Below are 27,966 nucleotides of genomic sequence, written 5' to 3'. Positions count from 1 at the left end.
TCAAACTAATTTGATATTTTTTGTTATGAGATTACAAGTTTGGTTGATAAAGTGAATAGTGTTGGTGTAATATAATTAGACTTCTGTAAAGCATTTGACTTGGTAATACACAACATTTTGATTAAAAAACTGGAATAATACAAAATTAACATGGCTTACTTTAAATGGATTAAAAACTGGCTAATTAATAGGTCCCAGAATGTAACTCTAAAGGAGAATCATCATCAAGTGGGTGTGTTTCCAGAGAGCTCCTGCAGGGATAGGTTCTCAGGATATCCTGTTTAATATTTTTAATAATGACCTGGAAAAAAACAAAACTGACACTGATAAAGTTTGTAGCTGACACAAAATTTGGGGGAGTGGTAAATAGTGAAGAAGAGAGATCATTGATACAGAGTGCTTTGGATCACTTGATAAGCTGGGCACAAGCAAACAATATGCATTTTAATATGACTAAAAGTAAATGTATACTTCTAGGAACAAAGAATGTAAACTATTCTTGCAAGATGGGGGACTCTATCCTGGGAAGCAGTGACTCTGAAAAAGATTTAGGGATCATGGTGAATAATCAGCTGAACATGAGCTCCCAGTGTGATACTTGTGGCCAAAAGGGGTAATGCAATCTGTGGATGCATAAACAGGGGAATCTTGAGTATGAGCAGAGAAGTTATTTTACCTCTATCTTCAGCACTGGTGTGACTGCTGCTGGAATATTGTGTCCAGTTCTGCTTTTCACAATTCAGGAAGGATGTTGATAAATTGGAGAGGGTTCAGAGAAGAGACATGAAAATCATTAAAGGCTTAGAAGACATGCCTTATTGTGACACAGGGAGCTCAATCTATTTAGCTTAACAAAGAGAAGGTTAAGGGATGACTTGATCACAGTCTAGAAATACCTACATAGGGAACAAACATTTCACAGAAGGCTTGTCAATCTAGCAGACAAAGACATAACAAGATCCAACAGTTGGAAGTTGAAGCTCGACAAATTCAGATTGGAAATAAGGTGCATTATTTTTAACAGTGAGAGAAGTTAATCACTGGAACAACTTATCAAAGGTTGTGGTGCATACTTCAACACAGCAATTTTTAAATCAAGATCGGATTTTTAAATCAAGATTGTGAAAAAAAAATGCTTTAGTTCACATACTAATTATTTGGGGGAAGTTCTATGGCCTATGTTATACAGGATGTCAGACCAAATGATCACAATGGTCTTTTCTGGCCTAGGCATTTATGAACTGGAGCTAGAAAACATGGTCATCTTATCTTAGGTCTTATCAAGAGCAGCCACTTAAATAATCTATATGAGATTCTAATGTCTGAGAATTTCTCAGCCAGTTGTTCACAAGTAATAAAAATATAGTCCATGCTGCAGTAATCAATAAGGCTGAAAATGGATTAAATGAGGTGCAATAAGATCTTCTAAAAACTCTTTTAAATCAGGTTGAACTACTCAGAGGCGTTTCAAAACTGTCAGTGCTGGGGGAAAGTAGTGAGTGCTTTAGTAATGAGATGAGCAGGCCCAGTAAGAAAGTGGCTCTCAACCTTTCCAGACTACTGTACCCCCTTTCAGGAGTCTGATGTGTCTTGCGTACCCCCAAGTTTCACTTCACTTAAAAACTACTTGCTTACAAAATCAGACATAAAATTACAAAAATGTCACAGCACACTATTACTGAATAAGTGCTTACTTTCTCATTTTTACTATAGAATTATAAAATAAATCAATTGGAATATAAATATTGTACTTACATTTCAGTGCATAGCATACGGAGCAGTATAAACAAGTCATTGTCTGTGTGAAATTTTAGTTTGTACTGACTTTTGTGTAGCCTGCTGTAAAACACTTATGAAGATGTTGATGAAATGAAAAGTGTTTCATGTTAGCACGTAACTTTCCATCTGTAAAAAATAGGTGTTTTCCATATGTGCCTCTCTCACCCTGTCTGAGGTATTCAGATTATCACTCGATCAGATAAGAGCTCTCCAGAAACAATATACATTTCGGAGAGTAACAATTTCTCAGCTTCTTCATATGTAATCAGAGGGTGTAACATGACTGATAAGTACAGCTAGAACTTTTTCAGCCAATAAATACTGACATTTTAATCACTGAAAAATGTAATCTACAGGTTAATGGAAGTACAATGTATGAGCAAATCTGGAGTGTTTCCAGCAGTAATGTTACCTGCTGAATGTAATAGCAGTAATTATCCCATTATCAGAAACAGAGCATTACATTTTAACATTTTTTCTTTTGCCACCTTAGCGCAAGGAAGGAAAAGACAATTATTTAGACACTTGATGTTCAGCACTGGATAAAAAATGGGAAGAAAAAGAGAAAGGATCTATTTTCTTAGATTTTAATATAGTGCTTGCCTATGTGTTATTATTAATTGCAATTATTATTTATATTTAATTGATAAATCCACAGCAGATTTAGATAGCCATTAATTATCTATTGTCTCTCTCTCAAATAAGGTACCTTTTCTTAATCAGACCCTACATACACATGAAGAATTATGTAACTTTTAAAGATAACTTATTTTAAGCTTCTAAGTCTGAGATCTATTTTCCAGATTTTCCAGATCTATTTTCCAATACCTCAATGATGATAAAAATTAAATGCCACACATTGCCAACACATTACTTCTTTTACGCTACCAGTAACAACTTTTCACTTACGTTTATAGTAAAATTCACTTGCTGCTTTTGATGCAGTAGGCCACTGCTGGAGTGTATGAGTTCTACTCACTTATTTGTTTAAAAACAGCTGAAATAAAAATATTCCCATCGAAACAATTATAATGGTCTTAATATTTTCATTTCATTGGAGTTATGCTACAGATGAATTTGGCCCAGTGTTATGACTATAGAAGCAGAACTTCATACATTCCTTGTAAATAAATAAGTCTGCAGCATAGAAAATACCAGAGTCCAACATCAATTTCTATTGGAGTAGGGCCCTGAGCTTTGACTAGTCACTCAGGTCAAAAAGGAGTAACATTGCATTTGACATTTTATTTTAATCTTCTTGAGAACATCTGATTTCAAACCAGACCATAAAAAGGATGTTGAAACTACTATCATCAGGCTTATCTTAACAAAGCCTGATGATAGTAGTTTCAACATCCTTTTTATGGTCTGGTTTGAAATCAGATGTTCTCAAGAAGATTAAAATAAAATGTCAAATGCAATGTTACTCCTTTTTGACCTGAGTGACTAGTCAAAGCTCAGGGCCCTACTCCAATAGAAATTGATGTTGGACTCTGGTATTTTCTATGCTGCAGACTTATTTATTTACAAGGAATGTATGAAGTTCTGCTTCTCCAAATGCAGAAGAAAACAAAGGCAAAAGGCAAGTTTAGCTTGCATTGCATTTGCAACATATATATGTGCACTAGTTTTATAAAATAATCATTGCACAGTTATTGCAGATAGACACAATGGTGAGTAAAATTTATGACTATGTGTTGTCAATGGTTTGTTTTTTGGATGGTCCTTTTTTTTTGGATGTTAGCTCCAAGCTTCTGACAACCCATAATGTTTCTTTTTTGTCTGTCATGAAGCTTGTGTCCAGCATGTATAGAACCCATGTTCAGTCAATCATCAGTACCCAAAATACATATGCAGAAATTCTGGTTTTGCAGCTGACAAGCGTTCTTTATCTGAAAAATCAATGAACAGAAGCCAAGTATGCAAATATTTGGTGCTATTGATTTTTGCATTTTTAAATTGTTATTTAATTTAACTAAATTTTTCTATAACCACACTTTTTTATTCCATATAATTATGGGAGTGGGATTTTTTTCCTATGAAAATTCTGCCTGCTACTCTTTTTGGAGATCTGCATTAACTAGAATGCCTAGAAGTACTGATCAGGAACTTTCAATTATCAGTTAAATTTGCCTTATAATCCTGTCCTAGGATCTGCACTGCATTTATGATCCCCCAAAAGGGTTTGTTTCAAGTTTGATTCTAAAAATGTTGAGTGTAACTGTGATAATGAGAGGGGAATCTTTAATCTATCTGAGACAACTCCCACTAAAACACTTCTGCCATAATTATTAAAGGCATTACAAGCTCAAAAATATATCACAATTAGAGATGGTCCCAAGCTGTGGAGTTTGGATCGAGATTCAGTGTCTAAAATCAAAGAATAGTAAGATTCAGTGGTCTGCTTCAGCTCATGCATATAGGCCTATGCCTTGAACTTTAAATAAAGATTCATATCCAAAATTCACCAAAGTTTGGAAGTGATTCGAGCTGGGGTTCTGGTTCCGGACAATCCTTATTAATGATATAGCTCACTTCAAACAAACATGAAACAACTTATTAGGATACAACTTGCCAAGAACACTGCTTTTAAATAATGTTAAAATGAATTTAGAGAAGAAAGAATTCTTCCGTTACGGATGAATATTCTAGTCTCAGTTACACTGCTGTGAAGCTAGTATAACTCTATTGACATCAGAGTATGAATAAACTGTGGTCTAAGATTTCTCACAAACAACCTGCCCTTTTTAATGCCCCTCTGCACAGTGCTCAGCCTTTTTGTTCACGGCTTTCACAGCCTGTCCCACCACATCACAGAGTTCAAGGCAAGATAGGAAACCAGTTGCTCTCCTCTTTACCTAGAGGCTATCGTCTCATTTGGCTTTGACGAGTGTGGGTAGAACTGTAGCCATTCTTTCCACTTCCTTTCGGGCTCAGTATCTGCTGCTTGGTTATGAAATATAGCCTACTCAGTATTTACATGAACCTATAACAAACGAATTACAGCTAATTTAGTACAGGGGCTAACTTGTCAACAAGAGGAGAGAGGAATACGATCTAATCTGATTGACGCTAATGGCGTTTCTAAAGCCTCAGTCACTACATTATCTAAACACTCTCCCTCTTCTGCTGCACAGACTACAAGAAGGCAACATGCTCATTTTTTCTGTTTCCAGAACTAAAGAAAAGGGCACAGTATTTGTGCAGAGACTTTTCGCCTGCCTCTGCAACATGGGGCTCAGGTCATTTGCTGGTTTAAACTAGAGTAAATGGTGGATTCTCTGTAACTTGAATTCTTTAAATTATGATTTGAGGACTTCAGTAACTCAGCCAGAGATTAGGGGTCCATTACAGGAGTGGGTGGGTGAGGTTCTGTAGCCTGAGACGTGCAGGCGGTCTGACTAGATGATCACGATGGTCCTTCTGGCTTTAACATCTATGAGTTTCATAGCAGATAAACCCAACAGCCCCCACACCTCTTCCTTGTTTCCAAGGTCTCCCGTTGCTCAATCCAAATTTAATATTTTTTAACTCACTTACTGATATGACAATGATGCCAAATTTTATGCGCCCTTCATTTCCTTTCCCATTTCCGCTTCATGCCTTTGTCCATGCAGTGTCACCTGTGAGGAGTTTAAAAACAACCAAACACCACTCAAGGGAGCCCTCAAGACGTGCCTTGCATGAGGGCAATTTACCCCCCTTTCCTGTTCTTCCCAGAAGAATCACAGTGTATGCAGTGACAATTCAGGCTTCGTCACCCTGCCCCAGAGATGTGACTCACCACCCCTGACTGCTCTTATTTATTTTGTGGTGTCTCTACTGAGACTACCAAAAAGGGGTGCCAGTGGTGATGTGCACAAGGGACTTACTGCTAATTACTTTTACACAAGGCATAGAATGTCCATGGTATAAACATCAACTTTTGGTTGGCACCGATCCCCGTGGTTTGCAGAGGAGAATGTTATTCCTTTTGTCACGTGTTTGAGCTGTCCGCTTCCTCAGGAAACCTCATCTCTCAGTAATAACATATGTGAGAGAAAAAAATGAGAGTCCTGGAGCACCTTAAAGACTAACACATTTCTGCAGGCATAAGCTTTTGTGGGCTGCAACCCACTTCGTCAGATGCATGAAGTGGAAATCACAGATAGGAGGTATATATATATACACATCTAAGGAGATGCATGTGAAAGATTTGCAGTGAAACTGTTAGTTCTGTGCAGAGTCTTCTGCTGATTTGCAGAAATAAACTCAGGAAGAGAATTTAAAAATATTCTCAAGGGAGTTTGTCTAGTCTTTGCAAAACGAAGCAGGTATATGTTCACCACACAAAAATTTAGGTTGGAATCTGAAGTCCATTTTGCAAATCACTACTCATATGCAGCCATCTCTCTGCTGGGCTGCCTGTAGGAAATGCACATAAGCAAATGAAATCTTACCAGGCCAAATTCAGAGCTGACGTAAATGTATCCAACTCCCGTTGAAGTCAATTGAGTAGCAGCCCTTACTCTGTCTTTAAAACTATTAATTGTAAATACTTTGAAGTCCCGGTGAACAACTCTGTTCTGCTACAAAGCTAAGGAATTAATTATTGCCACATCCTATCTGCCAACAAAGTTCATTGGAGCATGGAGCCAGAATACAGTGGAGTTAGCCATAGCTCTTTAATTGGTATATGGTGGATTTTAAAAGCTTTTAATATTTATTTACTGTTAATTTATTTCTCATCCTGGTTAGTGGGACATTCAGCATATATTGGTGAAGTAAAGAGCTGACGTTCTTTGCTTTGGAGTTCACTTTTCACAGGAGATTGATAATAGGCTTAATAAATTTCTTAAATCTTTAAAAACTGCCCTCCACTGTTATCAGTCAAGGGCACAGAAGGGTACATATCTGCTTTTCCATTGTATTGTACTCATTGACACCTATCCCACCCACCTAAAGAATGATGTGGCATCACATAAGTAGTTAGAATCTGATACTAATATGGTTATGGTATGGAAAACTACCCTGGATTTCAACTCTCACTTGCCCCGTGCACAGAGGAATTTAGCAGACTCTCTTGTCATGTGGAAAAACAGATCATGTCATCATAACAACTTGGTGATATTTTTCCATTTCTTCCCTCTGTGTACATTCAGATTAGGGTGGTCACTAGTGATGGGAGACTTTTGTTTCTCCAGATTTAAGACCCAGTTGAAAACCATAGGTTTAGTTTAGAAGAGGGCTATAAAAGCTTTTCACATTCCAATTCCATTTGGCTCAGGCAAATTGTCAATTCTTGGTTGCTGCACTGGTTTAACTTTTATTTTCCCTGTAGTGCTGGGAGCCAGACAAGAATTATTTTCAAACAAAGCCGTCTCTGGTTTGAATTAAACAGACTTCCAATTTAGGCCTGGGACACAAACAACATTGCACCTATTTAACTAAAGGTGTGTTTTTAAACAGACTAAATTTTTTGTGGACACTGCAATTGACTGACTTATAGCAGTTTAGCATACACTGGTATATGTATAGGTCCAAGCTAAGATGATAAAACCAGTCTTAAACCACTGTAACTGTGTCCAACACAAGGGTTTGCATCAGTTTAAATAAATCAGTTTTTAAACGAATTTTAGCTAATCTGATTCAACTTGTGTGTAGACAAGGCCTTAGTCCTCATTACTGTTATTCTGACAGCCCCTTATCCCTGTTTCAGTTATGTTATCTGCCATAAAAGCAACACCTTTGCATCTAGCATTGGGTGGTCTATGGTACTGATCACTGCAATGCCGCCAAATAGCATAGAAGAAGGAAAATCTGCTTCACTACTCCCTTCCGCAAGTGCCATTGGAAAAAGGCCCCCAGGTCTCAAATATCTTTGGGTGTGGGGAAGGAGAATCCTCCTCCCTAACTCTCATGAAGGGTAAAAAAATTTTAAAAATTAGGCAAACATTGAAATGTGGCCCAAGGAGCACCGAAATCTGCAGCACTTACTTGCTGTGGCCAATGCACCAGCTCCCGGCAATGCCTAGATAGCGAGGGTTAAGATGGTCACTGATGGGGGTCCAGGATCAAATTGATATTCTAGGATTAGTTGTGCTGCTCTCAGGGCTGCTAATGGGACCACCATGGAGAATGATGCTCCCCCATTTTTATGGTTGAACTAAACATTTACATTGATAAGACTTTAAAAGTGTGGCAGCCCCACAGAATAAGCCCCACAGTAAGATTTTGCAACATGCTGTGGGCACTCGATGTCAGAGCTGCCTTGTTGTTTAATAAGTGTTTGCACCTATATACAGAGAGGCATTTTGAATCTAAAATTAAAGCTTTTGAAACATGGCTCTGGATATAGAATCATAGAATCATAGAATATTAGAGCTGGAAGGGACCTCAGGAGGTCATCTAGTCCAACCCCCTGCTCAAAGCAGGACTAACCTCAGCTATATCATCCCAACCAGGGCTTTGTCAAGCCTCAGCTTAAAAACCTCTAAGGATGGAGATTCCACCACCTCCCTAGGTAACCCATTCCAGTGCTTCACCACCCTCCTAGTAAAAAACTTTTTCCTAATGTCCAACCTAGACCTCCCGCCCTGCAACTTGAGACCGTTGCTCCTTGTTCTGTCATCTGCCACCACCGAGAACAGCCTAGCCCCATCCTCCCTGGAACCCCCTTTCAGGTAGTTAAAGGCCGCTATCAAATACCCCCTCACTCTTCTCTTTTGCAGACTAAACAAGCCCAGTTCCCTCAGCCTCTCCTCATAAGTCCTGTGCTCCAGCCCCCTAATCATTTTTGTTGCCCTCCGCTGCACTCTCTCCAACTTGTCCACATCCTTTTTGTAGTGGGGGGCCCAAAACTGGACACAATATTCTAAATGCGGCCTCACCAATGCCGAATAGAGGGGAATAATCACTTCCCGTGACCTGCTGGCAATGCCCCTCCTAATGCAGCCCAATATGCCATTAGCCTTCTTGACAACCAGGGCACACTGCTGACTCATATCCAGCTTTTTATCCACCATTACCCCCAGATCCTTTTCTGCAGAGCTGCTGCCCAGCTCGTCGGTCCCCAGTCTATAGCTGTGCATGGGATTCTTCCTTCCTAAGTGGAGGACTCTGCACTTGTCCTTGTTGAACCTCATTAGATTTCTTTTGGCCCAATCCTCCAGTTTGTTTAGGTCACTCTGTATCCTATCCCTACCCTCCAGGGTATCTACCACTCCCCCCAGCTTAGTGTCGTCCGCAAACTTGCTGAGGGTGCAATCTACCCCATCCTCCAGATCATTAATAAAGATGTTGAACAAAACCGGCCCCAGGACCGACCCCTGGGGAACTCCGCTTGTGACCGGTTGCCAGCTAGACATGGAGCCATTGATCACTACTACTACCCTGCTCAAGAGGAAAGAGGCCAAAATGGTGGCTGAAATCAAATCCCCATAGGTTCTCTTGAAGTTTGAAAAACCTTATTGTTAGGTAAATAGGTTTGATTGATCACAAAATGGTCCAGGGGATCGTTTGACCAGCCAGCATTAACATTGTGCTGGGTGTCCGAACATGACATGAGATTAACTGTCTGTTTTAAAGCAAGTCCATAGGAAACATGGCAGCAGTGGGAAAATAAATCGACATGCAAACTAAGCAGATGTGTACTTGTCCTGAAAAGTCCTTGGCAGGGTTTGCAAAGTCTTTATCTCGTATAGGAACCTACAAAAAGAAATGCAGCACATTGGTCAACTATTTCCTGAACGAGTAGGGCACAGGCAAAGGGCGGGTGCTCTGAAAATAAATCAGCTGGCTTCTAGCCACAGTCAGCTCAGGGATGTAACCTTTAAGAGCCAGAGCACAGAAATGCCCATCGTATACTGTAATACAGACAGCTGTTAGCAAGGGGCGGCTCCAGAAATCCTTACTGGTGATACCATCACAGAATTTAATACTTATTAATAGCATCCAGCAAGAACATGATTCACAGACCTGCTGCCGACTTGCAGGTCAGAGCGTGCCCCTTCATTATTAAGTATGTAGCCACAACATCTCTTTTCCTTTGCTTTAGAATTTTCCTGGCTACAGTGCATCTCCCTGAAGCATTTAAAATGCAGATGGGAAAAGCAGAGTTGTTGCTAGCCACTGGTTACTTATCTCTGTTGCATTATTGGGAACTTCTTGGATCAAACACTAAGACTTGGTATTAAAGTTACCTTCAATTTTACCAGTTGTGTATATCCTTTTTGCTGACCAGAGCTGGGTGGAAGGCAGGGGGCTGATGTCAGGGGTATCCCTCCCCCTCCACCTGTCGCTGATGAGTTGGGTCGGGGACTGACAGCAGCTGCTGCTGCCTGAAAAAGCATTCAGGCTCGAGTGCTCTGCTTAAAGAGACAGCACTCCCCCAACAAACACACACACACACTTTCTCACACCAAACCAAAATCTGAAATGGCACCCCCTTTGTTTACAATGCAAATATGTGTAATAAAAATTAATAATATAAGGTGAGCACCGTACACTGAGTAACCTGTGTTGTTATTGAAATCAATATATTTGAAAATGTAGAAAACATCCACAAAAATTTAAATAAATAGTATTCTATTATTGTTGAACAGTGTGATTAAAACTGCGATTAAATCATGGCTATTGTTTTTAATCTCATGATTAATTTTTTTAATCGTTTGACAGCCCTAATAATTTCATTTTCCCCCTTCCCCTTTGTAATGGATTCTGTGTGTGTTAGAGTGAGAGAGAGATTGATCCTGGAGAGAATAAGAGACCTACTGTTTCTAGCACCTAAGGGAAATCTATTTTAACTCAACTGGTAGAGAACTGTGTTTTTGGAGCTCATAAAATGTCATATTTCTAGTTCTAGCTCCCCAAAAATGTAGCCACTGTGTGTGTCATCAGCAATATATGTTCAAATGTTCCTCCTTCCTCCCTTTGGTCTTCCTGCAATCTATGTACAATGTCCAGTGGATTCTGCAGCATGAAATGTAGAGCTCCCGTTTATCAGTTTTCCACAGCAAAGTGACAGTTAATTCAAACACTGAGATAACATTGGAGAACAAAAAATAAATATTAAATAATGAACAAACAATACAAAACAGTGGCTTTCCACTGATAGGACAAGTCCACAGAAATTTGTCCAACTCTGAAGGGTCACCCATCACATCTGTGAGCCACAGAACAAAGATACTTCATGACACTTTTATGAGTGTTTTATCCTACAGTGGAAAGAACAAGCTTGTAATAATTAATATCATGATGAGAGACACTGAAACTTGTAGTTTAAATTATTAAAATTTAACAAAAAGAGAAGAGAAAACAGAAAATTTGATTTTATTTACATATAAATTAAATACAGATAGATTTAGATTTATTGATAGACAGGGAGATGCACTGTTGCCAAGTGACTCTCTGTTGCTCTCTCTACAGATACAACTACAAATAGAAAATATTTGGAAATTATTCAATGTTCATTAAAAAGATACAGAATAACATTTAAAATGTCAGAACTGTTCCTGAGCAGTTTGCGAAAGCCAGTCTGTTTGCGGGCACCCCCAAGGATCCGCACTCTTTTGTCTAATGATGAAGTCTACTTACCTGTGCCCACTGTTGGAAAAATAATCCACTGGCCAGCTATCCACAGAATAAACCTTAACAGCAGACAAAAAATAATTGCTACACAAACATACTGATTTTTCAGCCACTTTCTCTTGTTTTCAATTGGCCTAAAACAACAGCTGCTGCTGTGTTTGATTGCTGTTAATGTTTGCCTCTGATTAAGCTTCTAGGAAGTCAGTTTTTACTTGTGTTTATTTTTTAGACAAATTTTCAGTGCTTATTTTTGAGTTTGTCAGAGTGGGAGAAAACCAGTATAAATATCAACCTTCAGCATCGCAAATCTTATCCTCCCCAAGTGGATTATAATTAGCTTTTATTATTTATAATATTCAAACTGTGAGTTAATATTTAATATACATAAGCAAATACTTTACTCAGAAAGGCTCTAGCTAGCTTTTTGAATGCATTAACTGTCATATTCTATAGAGACGTCATGCTGTCCTGCATACTCACTCATGCTAAGATAGAGTAATCAACTCTCATGCTTCAGGGCATCTGGTGATCACTTCAGTGATCAGGAAGGATTTTATCCTACATACAGTATTGCCAACTGTCTGGGTTATCAGCATGGGTTTTTTCTCCACCTTCATCTAAACCATCATGTACAGTCCATTGCCTGAAGCAACACTTTTAGTGGTTAAATGGTATTCGGTTTGGCAAATGCTTATTGTATGAGTGTGCATCATTATGTTTACTCCTGAACACTAGGATGGGAACTGGGGGGAAGAGAAGCCAATACATGACAACAAACCCCCAGGTAAATAGCTAAGCAAGGAGATACCAGACTTTTAAAATAGCAATCCCCCCTCCCTCAAAAAAAAAAAAAAAAAAAAAAAAAGACTCCTAGAACTTTGCATGAAAGTCAATAACAAAAATACTTTTCTCCATTATTTTCAACCAACCTTACTTTTGGTACCATGCTAGGTTCACAGCAATGTTGCCAGGGACAGCAAACAGACTTCACTGAATTTCAGTTGCACATAGTAAGATCAAGAAGCAAATGATGCTATTGTACTCAATGATCTTGCTAGTTTTATCTATATTTCATTAATGACATGAACTTTCAGTTGTGGAATGTTGAAGTGGATGGAAGGTCCTTGCTGTCTTCCTCACATATTCTAGATTTCCCAGCTGCTGCAGTTAGTCCTGAGGATTACTAATCTTCTGTGTTTGATGCACAGGCGACAGAGTGTTTGCTGTTTTAATCTTTATCTTCATCTCGCTTCATTGCAAAATAATCAAGTGACTCATAAAGTGTGGAAATAGCCTTGAAAACCAAAGAAAATTCCCATCAAATTAGTTTATATTATTTAAGTCTGTTTTAAGTTGAATAACTAATACAGGTCACCTAGAATAGGACTCAAGGAACAGAAAAGGAACATGATTAGACCCATCTCGAAAGTCATAAAGTTCTACATTTAGAGATAAGCCCAAGTAACAATATTTGAATTGAAATGCAAAGTCTTCCCTGTGTTTGGATCCAGGGGTTTCATTATCCTATTATAGGGACAGGTCAGATGCAAAGTTCTCATTTGGATCTGAATTCCACAACATTTGCAGTGGTTGATCCTGAATTTTAGTTCAGGTCCATTTCTTTTAAATGGGATTTCCCCAGAACAGGAGAATCTGTAGGTTGGTTTAAACTGCTTCTGTGCCACCCCCAATGTAGGGATGTCTTAGGCATAGCCAGGCATAGATGAGTGCCACTGCACTCCAGTGATCTTCAGCTGCTGGAATGGTGCCTTGAGCTGAACCAGGACCAAAGGGAGGAACAGAAAGACAGTGTAAGGCCAACTTTCCCAGTCCCCATCTACACTGGGTGTTGCTCCAGCACAGGTGAGGAGCTAAACCTCTCAGTACAATAGGGGATAACCTTACTTACTCCCCTTGCTTACTTGACATACATATATACTTGTGTTCTGTACTTTCCCCATAACGTCAAGTGTATTGAAGCTGCTAACCATGGTTGCAGTAGCAATGGGGGACAATGCTGTGGTATGCTATAGCACTTCAGGGGGAAGAATATGATACAGTTCTGGGCTCTGCTCTCAGAGAGTGCATGAGACGGCTCTCACTTGGCCATATCACCAGTCCCACATGATATTTTCTTTTGCAAGCTATCCAATCCCTGAGACTTCTGGGGCCAGCTATTCAGTCCATTTGACTTGTTTGGATAGATTAATCCAATCTGTGTAATTATTCTCCATTTTCTTGCTGCCTTGTTTTCCCTCCTTTCCTTGAATTTGTAGCATGTCATTAAGCATATCTATAGGAGCTAGGCCTTCCCAAGATGCAGATTTTGTTAGTCTTATTCTTATTGACAAGGCATTTCATTTTATTTCATGGTTTTATGTGGTGCAGTAGGATACTTCCTACTTCCTGTTCACCTTTTAAATTCTGTCTGCTCGATTGAACCTCTATGAGTACCTCACTTCGGAGCCCACTTCTCATAAGCCAAGCTCTGACGTAAATCGCTTACCCATTCTGATGAGTTAGATGAAGATGAATTTCTCTCATCTGCTTCGTTTATCTCATTTACTCCATCCAGTTCGGTAACCTGAAGTGTCTGCTCCTCATAGCTCTTTCTCTCGGGCACTGAAGGTGGGGTGAACACATTTATGTGACATAAATACAAAGCAGAGCTATTATTTTGTTTATTACACATTTCAGGACTCACACCAGTGCTTCGTGAGGGTAGACTGATGGGGACTGATCTTTCATTGATCTACATGGTATGCAAAGAAGTGTGTAAAGCTATTGTGTGCTAGTGAAGGATGCCCAGACACCAAACTTCTAGGGTCCTTTTTATACCCCATACAGATCAGCTTTGCAGGGTCCATGTGTGGTAGCAGATTGCAGAGACACATGGGTGAGCTGAGGCCACAGGGTGATGGATCCTCTGATATTTTCTCAGGAATATGGGAGAATGTGCTGTTGTGAATTTTTTTAAAACTAAAAATATTTATCCACCATTAAAAGGGGAGAGCTTGTGACCACTCTGACCAGTAGCTTTGTGGATATTTACTAGACTGCAAAAGGGTATGTCCGCACAACCCATGGCAACGAGCCTCCCAGCTTGCTTGATGGGCTTGGGTTTGTGGGGCCCGCACTAGGGCTGTAAAAATGGCTGTGTAGACAGCACTTTGAAGTTGTGGTTCTAGTTGGAGCTTGGGCTCTGAAAGCTACCCCCCTTCCTAGGCTTCAGAGCCCAAGCTGCAGCCTGAGCCACAATGTTCACATGGCTATTTTGAACATGTTAGCGCAAGCACCGAGATCCCAAGTCTGTCCATCCGGACTGGGAGGCTCACTGCACGCATACCCTGAGATCAGCATTTTGATGTTAGGGAATATGTATAAAAATGCAGTGCCACTTACCAGAGTTTTTTGAGTTCTGCTGCTTTTTGTAACAGAGATATAAAAGGCCTCCTGATATTAGAAAAGGAAAGATGGCTAGAATTGCCATAAAATGATAGTTTTCCATTGATCCAGCTTCTGCAATGAAACATTTCAAATCAAGTTATCTTAAAGCACAATATATAAGACCATGTTAGGTTTTTAGATGTATGTGTGTCCTATTGTCCTAATGGCTAGGTCCAAAGCTAGTAAATATTGATCCCACAAACACTTAAGCATGTGTGTGATTTTGCTCACGTGAGTAATCCCATTGCCATCAACAGGACTACTCACAGAAACATAGCTACACCCATGTTGAAGTGTTTGCAGGTTTGGGGCCTTAAATAAAAGTGACTAATATTTTACAGTTATACAATAAAATACACTGCATGTGTATAGCATTTTTATCATATTTAAATCACATTCTGAGCATTCAGTGCTTCCCATAAGTGAATCAAAAATGCCCACTGTTGTATTTCCTAATATTGCTTGTTTTTATAAATAATAATAAACCATAATAAATTATAAAAAATACTATCAAAGGGGTGAGCACAGGACTACATTGAGTAACTGTGCGACTATATTGATGTAACCATTGTTCTTCCTCACTCCATTCCTCTCCCTGATGTTTGTCGTCCTGCCTCACATCTAAATGATAGACTGTAAGCTCTTCCAGGCCTCACTGTGTTTTTCTGTCTTCTGTGAAGCACCCAGCAGACATAAGGATGCTATAAATAATAATCTAATGAATCCTCTCAGCAATCATGTGATGTCGGTAAATTAGCATTTTACAGACGAGGAAGCTAAGGCAGAGAGGTTAAGTGAATTGCCCAAGGCTACAGAAGGAGTTAGTGTCAGAGCCAGAATAAGGCCATAAGTGCGCCTAATGTCCTGTCTTTCGCTCAGATCATTAGTTCTATAATCCTTAAGGGAGGGGGGAAAAGGTAAGTAACATATTTCTGACTAAAAAAATCTTCTGGGAGAGAAAGAAGTAGCATTTCTATAGAACAGTTAATGTCTACTGGTTGTTTACCTCTCTCTTCAACTATCAGAGTAGTTCCATTTCCCAGCCCTTTTTTCATGAAAGGTATTTCAGTAGTTAGCTCACAGAAGTAAATTCCAGTGTCATTTCTTTTCACAACTTCAATCCTTAGCACCGTCTTATTCTTATATGTGGCATTGGCTGCATAGTGAAGTTCTGATAATAGGTCTTTGCTGGTGCCCTCTTTACAGCTGAGATGTTGTATTTTCCAGGTTACTCTAAGCCTCTCGATTGTGTCCTCATTTTTCCAGGAACAGGCAATTTCAGCTGACATTCCAGTGGATACCCTAATTTCCGATGGCGTCTGACTGACTGTTAATTCATTGGTACCATTTGCTATTGATGAAAACCAAATAACTTTAAATTTAGAGCAGGAATAAGCTGATATTAAAACAGCACAATAATTATATTAATACTTTATGGCATTATTGAGCCTATTTTATGACAACACCCTCACTTTTTAAAAGTTAGTTATTTCTGTTTTCCCCTGAATAATTATAAACATCTTAGTGTGACCCTCAGAACACCTCAGTGCCAACTAGCCAAGGATTTGCTCTTCTGTTACAGTAACCCCTGACGGGCCTGACAAACTCACTACACCCAACATATTGCTGTCATAATCGTTAGCCAAAGAGGGCCAAGGGAGGTAGCTAATGAAAACTTACATCCTACTGATCGTCATAATTGTTGCAAGATGTATGCATGGATGATATTTAAGGAGTTGCGAATATGTAATGAAGATATGTTTGTGTCCCAGGTAGGGCTGACAAACAGGTTTTGCCAGACAAGGAGATATCTCACCTGTCTGCCTTGGTTTACATGCCAAGTAAGCAATGCAAGCCAACACAGCGGAAGTCCATTTGTATATGACAACATGATGCGGATGTGAAGGCCAGGTGGGGCCAGCACCCCAGGGAATAAATCACCGGGGGCGGGGGGAAGGGGTGTCAGCCTGACTCTGGGGACAAACCAATGAGCTTTAGGGATATCAGAAGAAGGTAAAAGAACACATCTTTACCCTTTGCTGAGGAAGCAAAAAGGACAGTGCCTTTTGCATTCATGCAAGGTGGCTTCCAGCCATGCTAGCTGATGACTCTGGGAGATTGCTTTAGGTGAGAAATACTTTAGACAAGGGTTTTAGCATGTAGAAGTTAAGCTTAGACTCTAAGAAGGGTGTTATACTTTTTGTTTTAGAAACAAATGGTTAACAATATTTGTTATTCTTACTATCTCTTAAATCTCAGCTTTTCATAATACATTTATGATTGTTTTCACTATAACTATATCTCAGTTTTGTGATGTTATATTGGAGCTGACTTCTGTTGAACCAAAGAGACTGATGTGTTCTTTTGGGGACCACTTACCTGGTAATTTCTGAATGTGCTAGTTACAGGGGCTGGATACGACAGGGCTGCTTTCAGAGGGGTTGAGGTGCATCCATTGTTAACTTGCAAGGCCAAGTAAGGGCTGGCAGAGCCCTGAGGAAATTGGTTGGGTGACTAACAGACTGGTGGTGTCAGGGAGCTGACAGCCATTTAAGCACCAGCACATCTCCCTCTTGCTGAGGCAGGGGGATAACAAGCTGGTTCACAGTCCTGGGCACCCCAAGAAGACTCACATTTGATCATATTGAAACTAACTGTCCCTTTGAAGTTTACTTCCATTGCTGTTTGGGTATCTCATGTGAAATTCTTTCTCCAGGCTTTGTCCAGCCTGCTCTTTCAGTGAATATGTATTTTGTTGTATGTTCATTAAATTAGAAAACAATCTTTTATGAGAAAAGTTGAGTGATTTTCTTTCTTTCTTTGTTAAGTTTCAAGCAGTTTAGATACTGTGAGCCAGCACTCACACTTTTTTATCCAGACTGAACCAAGAATTTAGCTCCAGATATTTAATTCATATTTAAATTTTTTTTTCCTGTTTTTTTTCTAAAAGAGAATTTAGTGAAAGATACTGAGCCCTGGAATCCTCTATGTACAGCAGGGGCACAGCATGGACAGCAGCACGGTAAACTTCCTCATCCTCTAGGAACAATGTACTTCAGTCATCCCCTGGAGTTCCTCAGAGGCCATCCACACTACAACTATAGCTGTGATTCTGTAAGGAGTTGGAGGCACAGTCACCTTAACTAGTAACAAGTAACAATTCATTTTGTATCTGCAGAGGAGCTTTTCTGCCATCACACTCAGAGCTCAGATTCAATGGCTGTGTGTTGCTGTAGTATACCAGTATCTCTTTCATGTTGCCTTCTTGTTCTCCAGAATCTAAGCTTACATTTAAAAGTCTCCAGCTGTTATGGCTGCTGAGACTGTCTCAAAAACATGAACCAAGAGTGATTGATGCAGTATGTAGTCAGGTGTCAGTCATCCCTCCCCCACGGGTTGCAGGGAGGCCACACCACCTCACTATGTCACCATCTCTTGACAAGGGGGAACTTAGCCATCAAGCCATTAGGGGAGCTCCGGCCCTCAGGCAGGACAGAGCAACTACGTAGTTTATTGCCTCAGGCAGGGCAGAGTGAGTGCACTGTCTAGAGCCCCTGGCAATCAGGCAGAGCAGGGAAAGTACACAATTTATGGACTCTGGGCCCTTAGGCAGGAGCAGAGCCAAGCATCGGTCTATAGCCCAGGCCCCAAGCAGGGTGGACAAATGAGCAGTCTATAGCACCAGCCCTCAGGCAGGATCGGGCAAGGGAACAGTCTATAGCCCTGGCTCCCCGGCAGGCAGGGCGTCTCAGAGCTCATCAGCAAAGACAGCAGCCTGAGTCCATGGAGCACCCTCAGTTAACCTGGGGTAGGTGGCCAGTGACAGTCCTGAGGGTTCCATGCAGGCCCAGACTCCCCTGTGGGCAGGGAGTCTCCAGGCCCATCTGCAAAGGCAGGGGCCTGGATTGAGCCAGATGCGTCCATCTCCCTCACTGTCTCGGCCACAACTGAGCAGGAGGCCCTGCCTTTTATACTTTTTGTTCTGCCCAGCCACTTCTGGTGGGAGGGGCAAGGTTGGTCTGGCTCCGCCCACTTGGGTAGTGAGGTTTGCGCCTCCTCCTCTGGCTCAAAGGGAGGCCACACCATCTCATTACACAGTGACAGCTGCTGAGTTTGCAGAACCTTAAACAACAGCTCTGTGCGGTATGAAATTATCCATTTAGCTGAACTGAGATGCTCAATGATAACAAAGTTTTCCTTTGAAGTGTTTGAAGTGTTGACTGCTTATCAAAGGATGCAAAAAAAAAAAAAAGGTGAGGAAAGAAAATATTATGAAGATGTGCACAATCTATAGTGAAGGATTACTCATTCTGGCATCATGAAAGAGTAATCTTAGGAGAATACCACCACTTTGCCCCACCTTCCCAAACAGAAAGAAATCAAACTCAAGAAGCTTCTAAGAAATGAGTGTGATATCAGAAGCACCCAAAGAGGAGCAAAGCTCAAGAAGCCCAGTGGGTCATATAAGCTTCACTGCGGGAAAGTCAAGGATGAGATCCTAGCAGAGCCTAGTTGTATATGGCCCTCCTGGAGGGGGCCCAAGGAACTCAGAGAGCTTCCATGATCATATTTGTACATCTACACAAACTTCTGTGAGTGGCAGCTCATGGGAGCAGAACTTGGATGAGTACCACTGCCTCCCCCTGTCTCCTGATTCACAATATTGCACATCCACAGATGTAGGAATAAAATTGTAATTGTAACTCTGTAGATTAATTCATAGTGTAGATTAATTCATACCTTATTTGTGTCAGCTCATTCATACCCTTATTTATGTCAGCCTCTATATGGTTATGTATAATCACCATCTCACAATTTTGTCTGTAACTTTTGAACTTCTCTCAGTCATACTCCATATTGTGAATGTAAAAACCCCATTTTGATCCTATGTACTCCATCTTGTGTCAAACCCTTTCTAAACCTTTAGATGAATAAGAGAGTTATCTGAACAAGGTATGAATGGAGGTAAACCTTTAGATGAATAAGAGAGTTATCTGAACAAGGTATGAATGGAGGTAAACCTTTAGATGAATAAGAGAGTTATCTGAACAAGGTGTGAATGGAAGATGTATGTGCATATGAGTCAGACCCAAACTGCCAGCTTGTCCTGATGAAGTGTGAAGTCCACCCTAGGCTGAAGAGTGTGAACACATCCCTAAAAAGCAAAGAAGAATCCACCCCAGAAAACAAAAAGAACAAACTTAATGAAAGACATCAAAGAACAAGCTGAAAGTCACGTCTGCTATTGTACCAGCAGTCAACGGTCACAGAGAAGCGACGTAACACAGCAGAACTGAAAAACCTATAGAAAAGTGGGTGAGATTTCAAGGCTTTGGGGAAAATAGCATTCTACACAACATCTAAAGAAGAGCGTCGGTGCGCGCCCGACAAAGACCCTGCTCTCCTCGTGCCCAGCTTCCCTGGCCAGGTAGCTGCCACGAGCCACGAACTCCAGCAACGGACCCAAGCTACGATCTCAAGCCAGTATCAGGACTGGTAGCTATATATAACTATAGAACGCTTTCTGGTGCGTTTGGGCGCGCGCGCGTATGTGTGTGTAGGTTTAAGTTAGTTATTACTTTAGTTTTTGTCCATAAATGCGGCATACTGCCTTTTCCCCATGAAAAAGTCCCGAGTGCTTAATTTTGCACAACACAGATAACACATTGCCTAACCGCATTTGCGTCATTGCATTTTGAGAAAACCCGGGCAGCTAAGCCATAGTAGTAGGTAGGCAATAGAGTATCTTAAGGTCACACACACAGAGCAACACCAGCATCGTCTGAAATAACACACTGTGGGATCTCTTGCTGCATAGAGAATTGGGCGGACAGAAGTCTGGCTTACCCAATCTAACAAGTGGCACAGTTACAGGGGGACCTATCTACGCTGCAAATGCATGCTGGGAGAAAGCCATGTACCAGCTTGGCTTTGGCAGGACTGGGATGAAACACTGCTAGCAGCCACTGTTAGTAACCAAGTTTTAATCACTTGGTGCATGGATGACATGTTTAAAGCCACTTCTGCCAGTAACTGGTTACAAAATTGGTTAAAAAATTGTAGTGTGGCCACTTGACCTTTGGGTTGACAAGGTGGTTCAGTCTCCATGCCAGTACAATCCTTGGCTTGTTTGTGGAGACTGCAAAATAGGGTGTCCTCTCTGATGCTGTGTGTTGTGATATGCTCAGCTATGCATTAAGATCTGGACGTGGACTCATGTTACCTGGCACACACAGCATCACTAGTATGAATTGTTGCATGGGATAAAAGAAATCTGCCAACAACTACTACTTAACTCTATGAGTTTACCTGAAATTCATACTGATTCTACACTCCTTACGCAGGCAAATTTCCTGTATTTTTAATGTCAGCTATATGATATTTTGATTCTCGTATGTCATTGCTAATCAGCATTCCCAGTAGGATAAATTCTCAGAAAACAATTGCATACATTGTACCCACACAAAAGCATGTGTTATCACTGTACTGCATATTGGGCAGAATACATATACATTCATGTCTAAGTAAGTGCCCTCTGTGTTAACAGAAACACATTCTTAGTTCTGCAGGGAAAGGGGTCCATTCTTTTTCCTCCCCCCATAATTCATCATTATAACTGAGTATTTAGATGCACAAAGATCAAGTTTGTCAAAGTTATGCCTCTTAAATCAACTGTAATTAGGCCAACTGTACATATTATATGCAATATTTTGTATTAATCCACACGTTGTTAATTTTTTGCTGTAACATATCTGTGCAGATAAAGTATCACTGTGCAAAGTTACCATTGCTGCAGGTGTCAGAACTGAATGTACTGACTGTTGTGTTTAAATATAACCATAAAACTGCAAATATTTTGTGTGTTGAGGTATATAATGTGAGACAGACAGACAGATACCCAACCAGTTTTTCATTGATTTTAAATAAAAAGACATCGGTGAGTGGATACAAATTAAAGAAAAACACACTACAATTTTGGTCGCTCTGTTGGAGTTATTGCTCTTTGCAACTTTGAATGGGTAATAAAACAATGCTATTTTTCTAATACTTTGTTGAATTTTCCTTTTGAGTTTGGCCTGTCCCTGCAGGAGACGTTTAAATTGTGATATTTTCCTCATTAGTTTAGTGAACAAAAGAGTTGCCTTCCCAGACCACACCGTAGGTCTCGTATTCTGCCTCCAGATAAGACCCATCCCTGATGTATCAGAGGAAGATAAACTCCCCATGACTATTACCCACTTTTCTATTTTATTTTGATCACTTTTCATGTATGTGACGATACAGAAAACTATGCAATGGTGTACACTGGAGGAAAATATTTTCTTAATCCTGAATTGAAAGCGCTTTATGTTCTAACATTAGATTACCCTCTTTTATCATCATTAAAATGTTGTTATTGGTTATTAAATTACCAATCCTTTTAAAATTAAACTACTGTAATTGATTCTCTAACTTTCTGTGCAGTCCCACATACTATATGAAGACATACTGATTTTTGTCTCTTGCCCTTATGAATTTGTGAAAAGGAAGAAGTGCCTCTAATGGACCGTATCTCCCAAGATTCATGCTCAATTTTCATTGATTTCTTAGGCCCAGTAAACATTGTGGAGCCAAATCCCAAGTGAGAACACTAGGATTTGGCTCTATATTTCTCATGATCTTAAAGACCTTGGTCAAGTTTTATCAGAGCTGTGTAATCCCTTTTGAAAGTGTCAACCTGGTTTTTCTTCTTCTTTTGAACTGATAATACTTTCCTCCCACCTAGAGAAGTTAGAAGAAATCTTTCTCCTGCTTTCTTTTCACAATGAGGCTCACGTGAGCCATTTAGTTGATCATTTATAGCCCTACCATGAGGGGTCCCCCAGTCCTACTGAAGTCAATGGCAACATTCCCATTTTTGATACAGTAGCAGCAGCCCCAAAATTTGCACTTGAAATTGTATTAAATTTAAGAGCACACCCTCACAAAAAATCATTGATTATTTTTCTTCCTACTTTACAATATATTCTCTTTCAGAAAAAGCAGCTCTTGCCTTTATTATTATTTAAAATTTGTGCACTGTACCATTAGTTTGCATGGCACTTTAAATGCTGAGTAAAAATATGGTATCCTCCTGAAAGACGTTAGAAGTGAAATACAAAACGAGTCAGATAGACCATAGAGGTGAATAAACATCAGAGAAAAAGGGGGAAAGGAAGGGAAGAGTATTTAAATAATAAGATTATCGGTTGCTAAGATGGCATAGTATTATATTATATTAATTTCAAGGGTTTGGAGCTAATTCATTTTAGGTTTTTTTTTTTATATCATCTTTGTTCTTGTATAGGACAGGTTCCCTGCCTCTCTTTGCCTTACTCTGCGTCTCCTTTCTCTTGGTTAAAAAACACATCTGAAAGTATCTTTTTTCCCTTGTCTAAATAGCTTAATTTCTCTCTTCTTCTGCTTTACCATTTGGTGCTATAACTATAATATTTAACACCATTCAACCTTTTCTAATACAGGTTTTATGAAAGCTATGATACAAAAACTAAACTGTACTGTATTTCAGTAACTACTTGTTCTGGAAGAAAGTTTCCAAAATATTTTAAAATTTTACACTGAGAGTTAATCTCAGTGAAGAACTTGGAAGGTCTAATTCAATAACTCAAACATTGTACGTAATTTGGCTTAATAAATTTAAGCATCTCATTTAGCCCATAGGCTTAACACCCCCTCAACCAAGGTCTACGCCATTATTTCACAAGGGCTTTTCCCACCATTAGTTTTCCACTAGTGTAGTTCCATCTCACTTAGCCCATAGGCTAAGAGTTAGGTCTAATTCTTAAACGAAGGAAATTCCTAAGTATTAACCTGGTGACACCATTTTGGAATTAGTAAAATGTAATTTTTTAATCTTTATATTTCCTCTAGGACAAACATTTTTGTGCAAATACTCTTTGAGCAACTTCTTCGAATTCCATGGTAGTATGCCAATGGTAGCTTGGATTCAGCACAAACAATCATTTTGCTTTCTGCATGGTGAAAACCTGAGTAATAGTCTCTCCAGTGCATGTACACACACAAAATCTATCTGGGGGGCTTATACAGCAGCTACATATGTTTTAATTGATCTATACATATTTTGGGCATTAGCTTTTTGGTTTTTAAAACCAAGATGATTTTTGTTATTAGTTTTAGAGAATTACAGATTGTTCAAACTGCACCAAAAAACTCCAAAGGACTTACCCATGCAGCCCAAGCACTTTGTCAAAAGGATAAGTTTCAGGGTAACTGTGATCATCACTCAGGATTATCATCAGTGCTTCTCAACTGAAAGTCAGTAAGGCAATGAGTGAGAGCAAATGAGTCGGATTTGCAGCTTAACTTCCTGTTCCCTCTTCTGTGGTGAGTTCATAACATCTGAAACCAAAACAACTTTATTTTAAACACATCTCTTGAATTACAGGGACAAATTCTTCTTTTTCAAAACCTCACCCAATTTGTCTGAATTGCTGAACATTTCTTCTTGTAAATTAAGCCTAACTGCTTGCCCCTTAATAATGAACACTAGGAGCCACTTGTTTTCTTCCTAGAGTATGAATACAATGCTGAGCTTCCATGCCTGTAAGTGTCCCATATTGAAGTCAGACTGTCACTCATTTGGAAGCACTTAATGACGATGAGTTTTTCTCAGTTACTTCATCCCTCTCATTGAACACTTTATCCATTTCAGTAACCGGATGCATCTGTTTTTTCTAAAGAATTATGTCTGAATCTGAGGATGAGATGAACATACCTATGTCTGAGGGTATGTCTACACTGATGGTGGCAAAGTCGCCGCCGTCAAATCAACCTATCTGGATAGATTGAGTGGTCAGCGAAGACCCGCTCAGTTGATCCAGAAGTCAATGCAGTAAAACCACCCCCTCAAGTGGCATAGCACTGCGTGAAGCTGCATAGCGCAGTGCAGTGAAGATGCCGTGCAGAAGGGAAGCACAGCAGTCGATGGGAGTTATGCAAACTACCCTGCATAGCTTGTGTAACTCCCGTCAACTGCCGCCGAATCGCCTGGTAAGTGTAGACCATGGCTGACACTAAACATTCCCATTACTTTATCTAGTACACATTTCAATGTCATCATACTGCACCAGTGCAGCTCCATTGACAATGGCAATGGTGGAGGACGGGTATAAACAAAGCACAGGCATTTTTACCACCACGTTATCTATCCCTTTTCAGGTGCTCTGCACTCTGTCCACACCATCAACTCCACTATTGCTACCACTGATGGAGCTACACTGGTGGAAAACTAATGGTGGGAAAAGCACTTGTGAAATACCGGTGTACACCTTGGTTGAGAGGGTGTTAAGCCTCTGGGCTAAGTCAGATGCTTACATTTATTAGACCAAATTAAGTTGGGTACTGAATTTAGTTAATTTACATGGGAAACTACAGCCAGTGACTTTGGAGAGTAGAAACAAATGTATGTTAGTATACATTATGGTCCATTTTCTGTCTCCAAAAGAGAATCAAAGAATATTAATTTATGCCCATATTTTGGCTGTCAGTGGGCATCTCACAACTCTTCATGCAGATTACTCATGACAGTCACCAAAAAAACCCAAAAAAACAGAGGACCTTGTTGTTGGTCACATAAATCTCATCCTGGAATGCCTCTCTGTGGTTCAGTTGCAGAGAGGGCTCACTAAGGGCTTGTCTACACAACAAAAACGAACCAGTGCTGACAAATGGTGTCAGTAATAGGTACGGCTGGACCAGTTTGGTGTAGTTGAGCTGCAACGGTGGATGAAGGTAAACCATGTCCAGAACTGTTTAGTAACTGTGATTAAAACCTAAACCACATTTACTTGAAATGGTGCTGAACATAGTTCATCTGTAAAAACATAATCCCAACTACACATGTAAAATGATGGGGTTTAAATCAGCTGTTACCACTCAGCGACTTGAAGGCTCACTCAAGAAAGATCTTGGAGTCACTGTGGATAGCTCTCTGAAAACACCCACTCAATGTGCAGCGGCAGTTCAAAAAGCGAATGGAACGTTAGGGACCATTAGGAGAGGGACAGGTAATAAGAGAGAAAATAACATAATGCCTCTACATAAGTCCATGCATGCAGTTCTGCTCGCCCCATCGCAAAAAAGATATATTAGAAAACCCCATGATCTGGGTGTCCCTAAACCTCTGACTGCTAGAAACTGGGACTGGATGACAGAGGATGGATCGCTCAATAAATTGCCCTAGTCTGTTCACTCCTGTTGAAGCATCTGGCATCAGCTACTGTCAGATGACAGGATACTGGGTTTGATAGACCATTGGTCTGACCCGATATGGCTATTCTTATGTTCTTGTCTATGCTTGCAACTAAACCACGTTCAGCATCTGTTCCGGTGCCTGCCAGGGTAGTTTTTGTAGGGTACACAAGGCAAAGGCTAACAATCTGTGATTTGGGGATAGTCCAGCTCAGATTGGAACAGTTGCATTTTGTGGTTTCCCTGCTAACCATACTTATATATATGCAGTGACACTTACCGCTGTAGGGCTTCTGTTATTTTATGTACCACAAATAAAACAAAGCTCCATAAAAGCAGGAAAGGACAGATGGCTAGAATCATCCTAGATATATACATGTTCCTTGATTCAGTGTTCTGTAACATTCCTACAAATTACTTATTTGAAGCATAATACTAAAAAAAAAGTTGTCATGTCTTGCTGCCTGATACTTGATATATATTTTGAGTAAAAAAACTATTATGAAAAAAATCTGTTGTGAAACAGATGCTCTTTATATTGTATGTTTTCTATTCATATATAGATTTAGGCTGGGATTTGCAAAGGATCCTAGGAAGTTAGGCACCTACATCCCACTGAATTTCAGTTGGAATTGCATGATTAATTTTCTTAGGTTCTTTTGAAAACTCTCAATCTTAATTCCTATTATTGCATCCCTATATTAGTACATGTGGCAACAGTGGGGACTGTACTAGCACTTGATCTAAGTTACAACAATTTTCACCTTTGGTCTAAAATATTTAGCTGCAAATTCCTCATCATACCAAATGCTGAACTAATATGCAGCAACTTCCCCCATTGTCTCCCCAATTCAACTTCTTGCTAGATTTTTCTTAAAAGGGCTTTGGTCAAAGTTGACCTAGAACTCCAGATGTGGGCAACATCATGGTTCAGTATAATACCAGGATATTATTGTTTTCTTTCCATTTTTAGAAAAACAGCTCTATAATACTAGGGTAGGGAAAATGAAGAATCTTTCTGATTAAAAAAAATTTTAAATGGAGTGGCAGCTGAGTTATTCAATTAATGTCTACTCTTTGCTTATTTTCTCTTCAACAATCATAGTTGCTCCATTTCCCAGCCTTTTTTCATGAAAGGCATTTCAATACCTATCTTACAGAAGTAAGTTCCAGTGTCATTTCTTTTTACAACTTCAATCCTTAGCTCTGTCTTGTCCTTCCGGCACTGGCGGTGGAGTAAATTTCTGATAATAGATGTTTGCAGCTGCCTTCTTTTCAGGTGAGATGTATTTTACAGCATACACTGAACCTCTTGACAGTGTCATAGTTTTTCAGGAACAGGTAATTTCAGCTGACTGTTAATTCATTGGTACCAGTTGCTATTGAGGAAAAAAATAACCTCAAATTTAGAGCAGCTATAAGGTGACATTAAAGTAGCACAGTAAATACATTTGCATTTATTAAGATTTGTATAGTATTTTTGTTATTATTATTCCATTATGAATTTAGTTCTGAGGAGAGGAGCTGACCTGGCATCTGAAATACTTTATTCCAGAGAACAGCCACAGCTTGTCCATCAGCACGATGAGATTCTCATACTGTATCTTGAAAGTGCTCTAACTCTGGCCTGGAATGATCACATTTAGTGACAGGAGGGTTGGTTTGGTCTACGTTCTTTGCTGAGACTGCCAAGAAGAATACGATTAGGGTGGATTGTGGTGCTATCATTGCTTCTGAGACTGTCCACCATGATATTTCTCTTCCAAAGTAAAAGAAAAGCGCTAAAAGAATGATCTGAGGTTTGGAAAACCTGATTTACAGAGAAAGATATAGGAAGATCAATCTGTTGAGTTTAACCAAGATAAGGTTAGCATGAGCATAGTCAATGGGTACTTGCATGGGGGTCAGAATTTCTAATAGTAA

At 39.8% G+C, this 27,966-nt stretch overlaps 1 protein-coding gene across 3 annotated transcripts in view; it reads right to left on the bottom strand.

Annotated features, from left to right (window-relative positions):
- S100P (S100 calcium binding protein P) overlaps positions 1 to 10,073 on the bottom strand; it is a 29,377-nt gene extending 19,304 nt beyond the window's left edge. Inside the window, exons 1-2 of one of the 3 annotated variants that reach the window (XR_010921460.1) lie at positions 9,960 to 10,068; positions 5,320 to 5,402 (exon numbers count right to left, since the gene is read on the bottom strand). The gene's annotated coding sequence lies outside the window, so the exon portion shown is untranslated. Of the gene's footprint in view, positions 1 to 5,319; positions 5,403 to 9,152; positions 9,466 to 9,959 lie in introns of those variants that run through there. The other 2 variants (XR_010921462.1, XR_010921461.1) reach the window with 2 other exon arrangements.
- Positions 10,074 to 27,966: the final 17,893 nt, after the last annotated feature.

This window comes from Emydura macquarii, unplaced genomic scaffold, assembly GCF_026122565.2.
Source record: "Emydura macquarii macquarii isolate MOO-44397 ecotype Brisbane River unplaced genomic scaffold, CSIRO-AGI_Emac_v2 contig_1768, whole genome shotgun sequence".
NCBI lineage: Eukaryota > Metazoa > Chordata > Testudines > Chelidae > Emydura > Emydura macquarii.
Note: the sequence above shows the minus strand (reverse complement) of the source record. Positions and strands in the feature narration are given on the sequence as shown.